The sequence below is a fragment of the Tachypleus tridentatus genome, chromosome 6 (assembly GCF_004210375.1).
Source record: "Tachypleus tridentatus isolate NWPU-2018 chromosome 6, ASM421037v1, whole genome shotgun sequence".
NCBI classification, from domain to species: domain Eukaryota; kingdom Metazoa; phylum Arthropoda; class Merostomata; order Xiphosura; family Limulidae; genus Tachypleus; species Tachypleus tridentatus.
Genome location: NC_134830.1, coordinates 35,783,515 through 35,794,011, shown reverse-complemented (window position 1 = coordinate 35,794,011; position 10,497 = coordinate 35,783,515).

Below are 10,497 nucleotides of genomic sequence, written 5' to 3'. Positions count from 1 at the left end.
CAGAGTAACAACCAATAAATACAATGTAGAGTAACAACCAATAAATAGACTGTAGAGTAATAACCAAGAAATACACTGCAGAGTAACAATCAATAAATACACTGTAGAATAACAACCAAGAAATACACTGTAGAGTAACAACCAATAAATACACTGTAGAGTAACAACCAAGAAATGCACTGTAGAGTAGCAACCAATAAATACACTACAGAGTAACAACCAATAAATACACTGTAGAATAACAACCAATAAATACACTGCTGCGTAACAACCAATAAATACATTGCAGAGTAACAACCAATAAATACACTGCAGAGTAACAACCAATAAATAAACTGTAGAGTAACAACCAATAAACACACTGCTAAGTAACAACGAATAAATACACTGCAGAGTAACAACCAAGAAATACACTGTAGAGTAACAACCAATAAATACACTGTAGAGTAGCAACCAATAAATACACTGCAGAGTGACAACCAATAAATACACTGTAGAGTAACAACCAATAAATACATTGCAGAGTAACAACCAAGAAATACACCGTAGAGTAACAACCAATAAATACACTGTAGAGTAACAACCAATAAATACACTGGTGAGTAACAACCAATAAATACACTGCAGAGTAACAACCAAGAAATACACTGTAAAGTAACAACCAATAAATACACTGAAGAGTTACAACCAATAAATACACTGCAGAGTAACAACCAAGAAATACACTGCAGAGTAACAACCAATAAATACACTGTAGAGTAACAACCAAGGAATACACTGTAGAGTAACAACCAATTAATACACTGCAGAGTAACAACCAAGAAATACACTGTAGAGTAACAACCAATAAATACACTGCAGAGTAACAACCAATAAATACACTGCAGAGTAATAGCCAAGAAATACACTGTAGATAATAACCAAAAATACACTGTAGAGTAACAACCAAAAAATACACTGTAGAGTAACAACCAATAAATACACTGTAGAGTAGCAACCAATAAATACACTACAGAGTAACAACCAATAAATACACTGTAGAATAACAACCAATAAATACAATGCAGAGTAACAACCAAGAAATACACTGTAGAGTAGCAACCAATAAATACACCTTACAGTAACAACCAATAAATACACTGTAGAATAACAACCAATAAATACACTACAGAGTAACAACTAATAAGTACACTGCAGAGTAACAACCAATAAATTCAGTGCGAGTAACAACCAATAATTACACTGCAGAGTGACAACCAATAAATACACTGTAGAGTAACAACCAGTAAATACACTGCATAGTAACAACCAATAAATACACTGCAGAGTAACAACCAAGAAATACACTGCAGAGTAACAACCAATAAATACACTGTAGAGCAACAACCAAGGAATACACTGTAGAGTAACAACCAATTAATACACTGCAGAGTAACAACCAAGAAATACACTGTAGAGTAACAACCAAGAAATACACTGCAGAGTAACAATCAATAAATACACTGTAGAATAATAACCAAAAATACACTGTAGAGTAACAACCAAAAAATACACTGTAGAGTAACAACCAATAAATACACTGCAGAGCAACAACCAATAAATACATTGCAGAGTAACAACCAAGAAATACACTGTAGAGTAACAACCAATAAATACACTGCAGAGTAACAACCAATTAATACACTGCAGAGCAACAACCAATTAATACACTGTAGAGTAACAACGAATAAATACACTGCAGAGTAACAACCAATAAATACACTGTAGAGTAACAACCAAGTACCAAACATGTAATAATACTTTTCTGAACGTATTGTTAAAACTATTTTTTTTCATTAAACTTTGCTTAATAATAAAAAATATTTTGTTACAAGATACACAATTTACAATAAGGATATACTGTTACGTTACATAATTTACAATGAGGATATACTGTTACAAGTTACATGACTAACAATAAGGATATACTGTTACAAGTTACATAATTTACAGTAAGGATATACTGTTACACGTTACATAATTTACAATAAGGATATACTCTTACACGTTACATAATTTACAATAAGGATATACTCTTACACGTTACACAATTTACGATAAGGATATACTGTTACAAGTTACATAATTTACAATAAGGATATACTATTACAAGTTACATAATTTACAATAAGGATATACTGTTACAAGTTACATAACTTACAATAAGGATATACTGTTACAAGTTACATAATTTACAATAAGGATATACTGTTACAAGTTACATAATTTACAATAAGGATATACTGTTACAAGTTACATAATTTACAATAAGGATATACTGTTACAAGGATTAATTTTCACGATGAACGGTATTTGAAAGGAGCGTCTTAATACAGAATTCAGTTAAAATACAAAACTTCTTTCACACAAAGGAATCAGTTCTATCTACGTGAACTTATCCTTTCAAACAAAGGAATCAGTTCTATCTTCATGAACTTATCCTTTCAAACAAAAAGTGTGGACTAACCAATTGCTAGTAACAACGGTTTAAATTATCTTATAACTTGTTTTGCCTCATGTTTTCCAATACGTAGATTAAACCAAACAACTATTTTAGGACTAATTTATGAATAAAGACGCTTATTTAGTTTATAATAATTTATCATGTATTTTATACAGTGTAGTTACTGTTAATTCTATAGACTAAAAGGGAGAATTATTAATGAAATTATGAAACGATGTTTAAAATAGTAAAGATGATTACTATATACACTGTCTCTTGTATTAATATATGATGTACCTCCTACATTATTACAGAAATTTCTTATTGTTTAATACCTGATGTTTACTCAACATTCTGTGATAAACCAAGGTGGTCTCAGAGTCAGGAGCTTATGAAAATATAATAATTCATCATAAGAAGAGAATGTACGAACAACACGTGTAGAAAACTGCTGAATATAAAAGACTGGTAGCTTCATTTATAACGAAATGATTTTGTTTTTTGTTTAATATTCTGGGTTCAACAGTTATTCTAGTTATCCAAACAGTAATTAGGAACTTCTGTGAAACTCTTATTCAATACTTCCAAAAATATCCAGCTCACAAACAAACACGTTTAAATTCAAAATCGAACAGTTGTATACAATATACCAATACACGAACAACAACGACAACAAAACCTAACAGAGAGCTCAACTGAGATTGGAATTTTTAACCTGAGTGGTATTTTAAACGCCGACTAGTATAGTGACCTTGTTTAGCTTGTTGTTAAGCGCAAAGCTACAAAATGGGCTTTGTGTGCTCTGCCCAGCACGAGTATCGAAACCTTCCTTTTAATGTAAGCGTTTAAACGTAACTCTGATCCACTGGGGAGCAAGTGGTTTTGAAGAGTTGAGTGGATATGTCCTCCCAAAGAACACACCTGGTGAGTTAAAGACGCTAAAACCAGTTTTTATATGTCTACGTAAGACTTACATGAGCTACAATAGATTGTTTTGTGAATTTAGCGCAAAGCTACACGAGGGCTATCTGCGCTAGCCATTTCTAATTTAGCAGTGTAAGACTAGAGGGAAGGCAGCTAGTCATCACCACCCACCACCAACTCTTGGGCTACTATTTTACCAACGAATATTGGGATTGACTGTCACCTTATAACGCCCCCACGGCTGAACGGGTGAGCATGTTCGGTGCGACGGGGATTCGAACCCGTGACTCTCGGATTACGAGTCGAACGCCTTAACGCACCTGGCCATGCCGGGCCAAATTACAATAGAAACATTTATAGTCGTCCAATTAAAATACAGCAAAGTAGAATATAAACGAATAAAAAAACTAAACCGATTTGTCTAAGAACACAGTTTGTTTTTCTATCCCTCTAACCATATGCGATTTGTAAAGAATGCGAAAAATAAATAAAATGATTTTATTTTTTCTCTTTCATATATTTTACTCAAGAAAAGCGCCAATATTTTTTAAGATTTTGTAATTTTATTTAAAACAACATGTATTAATGAAAGATAAAGTGAAAGTTAAAAACTTGAAGTGTGTGAGTTGTATAAAATTATTCAAGCGTCACGAAGCAAGACATTTTTCATTGTTACTGCGTTTACTTTTATATTCAATTAAAAACTCCTGAATATAAACCATCATTTATAATACGTATTAATATTAACCGTTATTATAAACTGCGTTGTTTTTATTTGTATATTAAAATATGTTTGTGTTTAAAAAATAAACTTGTGTGTGTCAAATGTATGTATAAAAGAAAATATTTCCAGGTTTTGTTTTAATGTGTACGCAATTCTGTTTGTTACACAGGCATTCCAATGGTATTTTGAGCTAGAAGTTTACGTTTTACTCACTGAAATGACTTAAAACCGTTACATTTTCAAACAAAATTATTGCAATCGGTAACATTTTATTCTATGAACTTGTTAATAAAGTGTTACATTTTGTTTAATCGTTAGGAAAACAATGAACTTCAAATATATTTTGCTGTGGTAAAACACAACAAAGTAACTGTTTGATGAAGCAAGATACTGTGATGATAGGCTTAGTTCTAATTGTTGTCGTTATTTTTTTTTGAATTTCATGACTAACTGCATTAGGCATCCGTAGTAGACTACAATAATTTAAAACATCAAATGTTGAATTGAAATATTATTATTATTAATAGACATTTCACGGTAACACACAGGGAGGCAGTTAACAATGTCATATTCCCCAAGAGAAACAAAACATAAGTTTTAAGGAGGAGATGGCACCATATTCCCTTTTATCATCCATTTTCTACAGACCAAACATCTCGTTCTTCCTAGCGACGATCATACCGTTAGTACATTCCTAGAAAGAATGAAAGACTATGAAATTGATCTCTCTGGTTCGTCAGTTTTTAGCCATGTGAAAAGATTAGAAATGAACACTGATAATTTGTTCACTCTTCCTCAAGAGCGAGAACAGTGTGATGATGATGTCATCAGCTGTATTGATGAAACTGTATTACTCTAGACAGAAGTTACAGTCCATAGATATTCAATAACAGTTTATGTTTCACAGAAAAGTTTGAAGAAAGTTTTTCCAAATATAAAACCAAAGTCTGACCAACAATTTAAAACTTTGGGATAGAAGGTGTCCATGCGTTTCGTAAAATACAACAATTTTTTTAGAGACCTTGCATTTTGTCTCCTATTTCGATCCATGTGCAAACTGGGATTTACCCTCACTTATGCTTTTGAGTGGAAAGACAGGATAGCTGGAAATCTCAACAATCAATGGTTGCTTTACAGACAGCGTATCATCTAGGATGAAGAACCAAGCTTTAACATGCGTAATATTAGAAATGCAATGTACCATATTGTACTGAAATTTAAAATTTCAAAATCGTAAAGAGTCTAATCTAAATTGAAATTAACAATCAGTACTTTCAAATTCATATTTCTTTATGTAAGTTAATATTAATCAACTTTAGCAAGTCTAGATTTTGCTGATGTTATTTTAGAGAGGCAAAATTGAAACAAAAATGTAATATTGATGGTAAAAACACTAACTTAATTATTCAATTGTTACATTATATCTAACAATAGCTTATTTTAGATTAAAATATTCAATGTTTGTACTACATGCTTACGAAAGATATAAAATGATGTAACCTAAATAAAAAAGTAAAGACAAAAGTCTTTTGTATCCATTTGTATCTCAAACAAAGATTCATTTTAAAGGTTGGTAAAATCCCAAGCAGGCTTCTCGGTTCATATCTTCTGTTTAAATAATTAAATTTGTGAGTACAACTGAAAAACTTATCTATTGTCGTATAAATAAAGTTCTAATTATACGGTTACAACAGACACATCAACGACATTAATTAATCACGTAATTTAGGAAAGACAAAATCTAACAATGTTTTGGGACAACAAGGGACAATTTTTCTGTCCCATTCTCTAAACTAAAATAAACTATTAAATTAATACATCGAAAAATCTTCAAACCATTTCTTATCATTCATATACTTATTAACCTTTCTCTTAAACTCACGTAAATGTACAAGAACTGAACGCAACTCATTTCAAAGGCCAACCACACTGTAAGAAAAATAATGTTGTCTTAGTTGAAGATGGCTCTTACCCTATCAAAATGTGTACTTGTGATCCCTAGTCTTACTGTTAAATACGAAGTAAAATGATGCATCAACGCTATCAATTCCCTGTACAATATTAAACATCTCATTCAGGTTCCCTTCTTTCTTTTTTTTTCAAGATAAATCCGTTTGAGAGATTTCAACCTCTTGTATTATGACAATCTTTCTATTCCACTAACTCATTTCAAGAATTCAATGTCTTTCCGAAGATAAGGAGCCCAAGACCGAACACAATACTCCAAATGTAGCATATGTAATGAAATTATAACCTCTTTATACTTGTATTCAATATTTTTGTACATACAACCTAAAATACTGTTTGTCCTACCACTAGCAACAGCACACTGTTTAGATGGTTTAAGAGACTGATCAACCATTACGTCAATATCCCATTTTTTTACGACACTGTTAAGTTTATTTCCCATCTAAATATCGCCAGTTTATATTATGAATTCAGAATGAGTTTAAAACTTTTTGAGACTACTATAAGATACAACTGACAACGTTTTTGTGTCTGAGAGTCTTATATTTGGTAAAAGATATAAGTGAAAATCACACCTAACCTGAAGTTTTGCGTCACACTCCCGCTTTACGATTTCGTTTAAATAAGTGAGTACGATAGACCATTTTTATCGATTTCTCCTATTTTGTGATTTAGTTGAAGTTAGGCAGAAAGCTACGCAATGGGCTATCCGTGCACTGCCCACTACGCATATCGAAACCCGGTTTCTAGTATTGTAAGTCAGAATACGGACCGTTGTGTCACTAGGGGGCGCTTTGTAGTCACTTGTAATTTCTAAACTGAATATGTTGATCGCTTGCTACTGCAGCAGACAGTTAAAGCTTCTCTATCTGAAATTTGAAAATTGGTGTAAAGACGTGAAATTTAATAAAAACTAAAAAAAAAAACACGACGACTATCTGTGCTAGACTAGAGAGAAGGCAGCTAATCATCGCCACCCATTGCCAACTCTTAGGTTTCTCTTTTACCAGCGAATAGTTGGATTGATTGTCACATTACAACTCACCTTCTGGTGAAAGGGCGAGCATGTATGGTGGGACGGAGATTCGAACTCGCGACCCTTCAATCGCGAATATAGCGCCCTAACCACCTGGAAAATGTCGGGCCTAGATATAATACAGTATCCCAAATGATATAACAATCGGACTTATTGCTTTTGCTATAATGAAGCTTTAATGCGAACACATATACGTATATATAAAGCTGTTTAGCTCAAGCTACATAACACATTTATTGTGCTTTGTCCACCGTGAGGAATTTAATTCCGGATTTTAGCATTTTATGTCCATAAAACTAACAATTGATCTACTGGGGACCATACAAAAAGTAACGTAATTCAGCCCTAAACTGAATACATTTTGTCATTTGGAGCAATGATTTAAAATAGAGAAACAATGTGTTTAAAAAAGCCATAATCTGCAAAGTTGGAAAGATGCAACAATAAATAAATGCTTCATCAGATGTGAGGCATTTATTATAGATATGTGTGATAACTGTACGTTAAGATAAACTTCATAAATCAAATGTGTAGGTTCTTTGGATTCCCAATTCAACCATCTGTGGAAAAATAACAAACAGAAAAACCAGACATTGAACATGGACTGAGTGCAAGGAAAGCAGTAAAATACTGCTTAGACTGAGTGCAATAGTATATACGTCAAACGTAAAGGTTATAGCAAAACACAAGCTTCGTTTTGGTATCTGGATTTCAATGGTATAATACCATCTGCTGATAAAAAAAAAAAATGGAGCTACGTGTAAGAAGAAAATATGGAAAGGTTCAGATGATTTAGCCCAAAACCCAAAAGAGCTAAATTACATATGTAATTCAATCTCCCATTTTTGTTAAGAGATTCGTTGTTTTTGATCTTGTTCCTGAGATAGTTATTAACCAAATAATAAAATAGGATTTTTTTTCAGAAATATGCCGTTAAATATCTACATTTGGAGTTTGAAATCTTAAGAATATTAAGGCTTCTTTAAGTAAAAATTGTATAAATTAACAAGGTTTTGCACAAACATTTTTGAGACGATTTTGACGGAAGCGATATGTATCAATAGCATACTTTTTTGAAATTTTTAATTTTTTAACCCTTCAATTGTGGTTGACGTCATATGACGCAAGCATTTTGTGCAAAATGAATCCCCCTCCCCGCCGTCGCAAAAATTCGCAAATGAGATAAGAAAACAAAGAAGAAACTTTTAAAAGCTGTGAACGTCGTTTTCACTTGGACTATTCGTGTATGGCAATACTTACTTTAAAGTTGGCGAACTAGAGTGTTAGCTAGTGAACATTATCCATCACCGACTCCAAGGCTACTCTTGTCTGAACGAATACTGAAGCTTGACAGTTATTTTTACAGCGTGCCCGGCATGGCCAAGCGTCTTAAGGCGTGCGACTCGTAATCTGAGGGTCGCGGGTTCGCATCCCTGTCACGCCAAACATGTTCGCTCTTTGAGCCGTGTGGGCGTTATAATGTGACGGTCAATCCCACTATTCGTTGGTAAAAAAAATAGCCCAAGAGTTGGCGGTGGGTGGTGATAACTAGCTGCCTTCCCTCTAGTCTTACACTGCTAAATTAGGGATGGCTAGCACAGATAGCCTTCGAGTAGCTTTGTGCGCAATTCAAAAACAAACAAACAAACAAAACTTTTACAGCGCACTCTGGAGCCTCAAGTATGAAACACGTTTCTACAGCTACGAAATGCTAAACTTCAATTGAAAATCCACGGTTCACTGTTCGGGCAAGCGAATCTATATATAAATCACGCCTAGAACTATCTACAGGCGTTGCAAAGAATAGTGTTGACATTTGTTGACGAATCTTAAGGTTAGGTGAAAAATAAGTTATGTGTATTATTTCCTTTATAAAGAAACTATGGAATACAAAACAAGACTTTTGTTTATAAATTTAAGGACAGTGTAATCAAATATTAAGAATGAAAACATAGTGCAAGCGATTCTTTGTTTCATTTTCAAAAGATAAACGAACGCCATTGGGAGGTTGATAATAATGACGTCATTAAGTGATAACTTCTCGAAATGAAATGTATCTTTCGGTAACAACATATTTTATAGATCCCTTCCGGTTCTTAGGGTAAGTTGGAATGTATTAGATATAATATAAACAGACTTTTATAATTTGTCATCGCAAATGAATGACGTATTATTGTAATTAATTATTATTCACATTAAACATTATTACTCGTGACGCAAAAAATGTATATTTAATATTACTCTCTTATCATATAAGCATAATTGTTTCAGTTATTATAATTTCATATTCTATACAGAATGTAAACTAATAAATTACTTATCATCATTAAATCCCAGTGGCACAGCGGTATGTCTGCAGACTTATATTGGTAGAAATCAGGTTTCGATATCCGTGGTGGGCAGAACACACATACAGCCCATTATCGGTATATAGGAGACATTAAAATTAACACGGATGCAATCACATTTTATATTAGTAAAACATATCTGCAGGCGTAGTTATTTTTATTTCAATAATGTATTGAATAGAACGTTAATACATAGACTTTTGTTGTTATTACAACACTATAGTGTAGAGATGCTGTTATTTTGAATTTTATATTCTATTAAACCAATAACTTTATTATAATCAATACTTAACTTGAATTGGTTTGAAATATTTTGTAGTTACACGGCCATAAAGGAACAATAACACATATAACAGACGTTCCACGTTTGTTTTTTTATTTACCAATACAAATAACGTCCTTCTGACACAAAGTACTTTTGACAGTATTGTATAATTCTGTAAGATACACACACCACAGCGTGTCATATACATTGTCGCATACTCGAACGACGTAATGAACGTTAATTTCTTCAACTGACAAACAAACAAAGTGTTTTAAATATAACTCGGAATTCTACCTTACCTTAAAATCAGTTTTCGTAGGTTGAAGAACGTTTAAAATATTTCACTTGTGGATACTGTTAACATTCTGGGATAGCTATACGTAAAGAATATCCAAATCTTTTAAAACATATGTTGCATATTATTTTTTCACATACACCCTTATAGGTGGGAATTTACGCCCTCTTTAATTTTTGTTCCTTAAAACTAAGATGGAAGGCTTCAAATAACATCAAATAACGTATTTGTTTTTTTTGTATACAATGTAACTAGATGAAATGAACTAATCACTTGAGACTCTTTCAGCAGCATTGTTTATCTTACCGATATGAATCACATACCTAACATACAATAATGTGGTGTAGCTTATCACATTAAAACAAACGTAAACGTACAGTGATAAAAAAGAGAGCCATATTACATTTGTGATAGAGAAACTAAGAACAGCAACACGTATTACGTAAACGTTACGT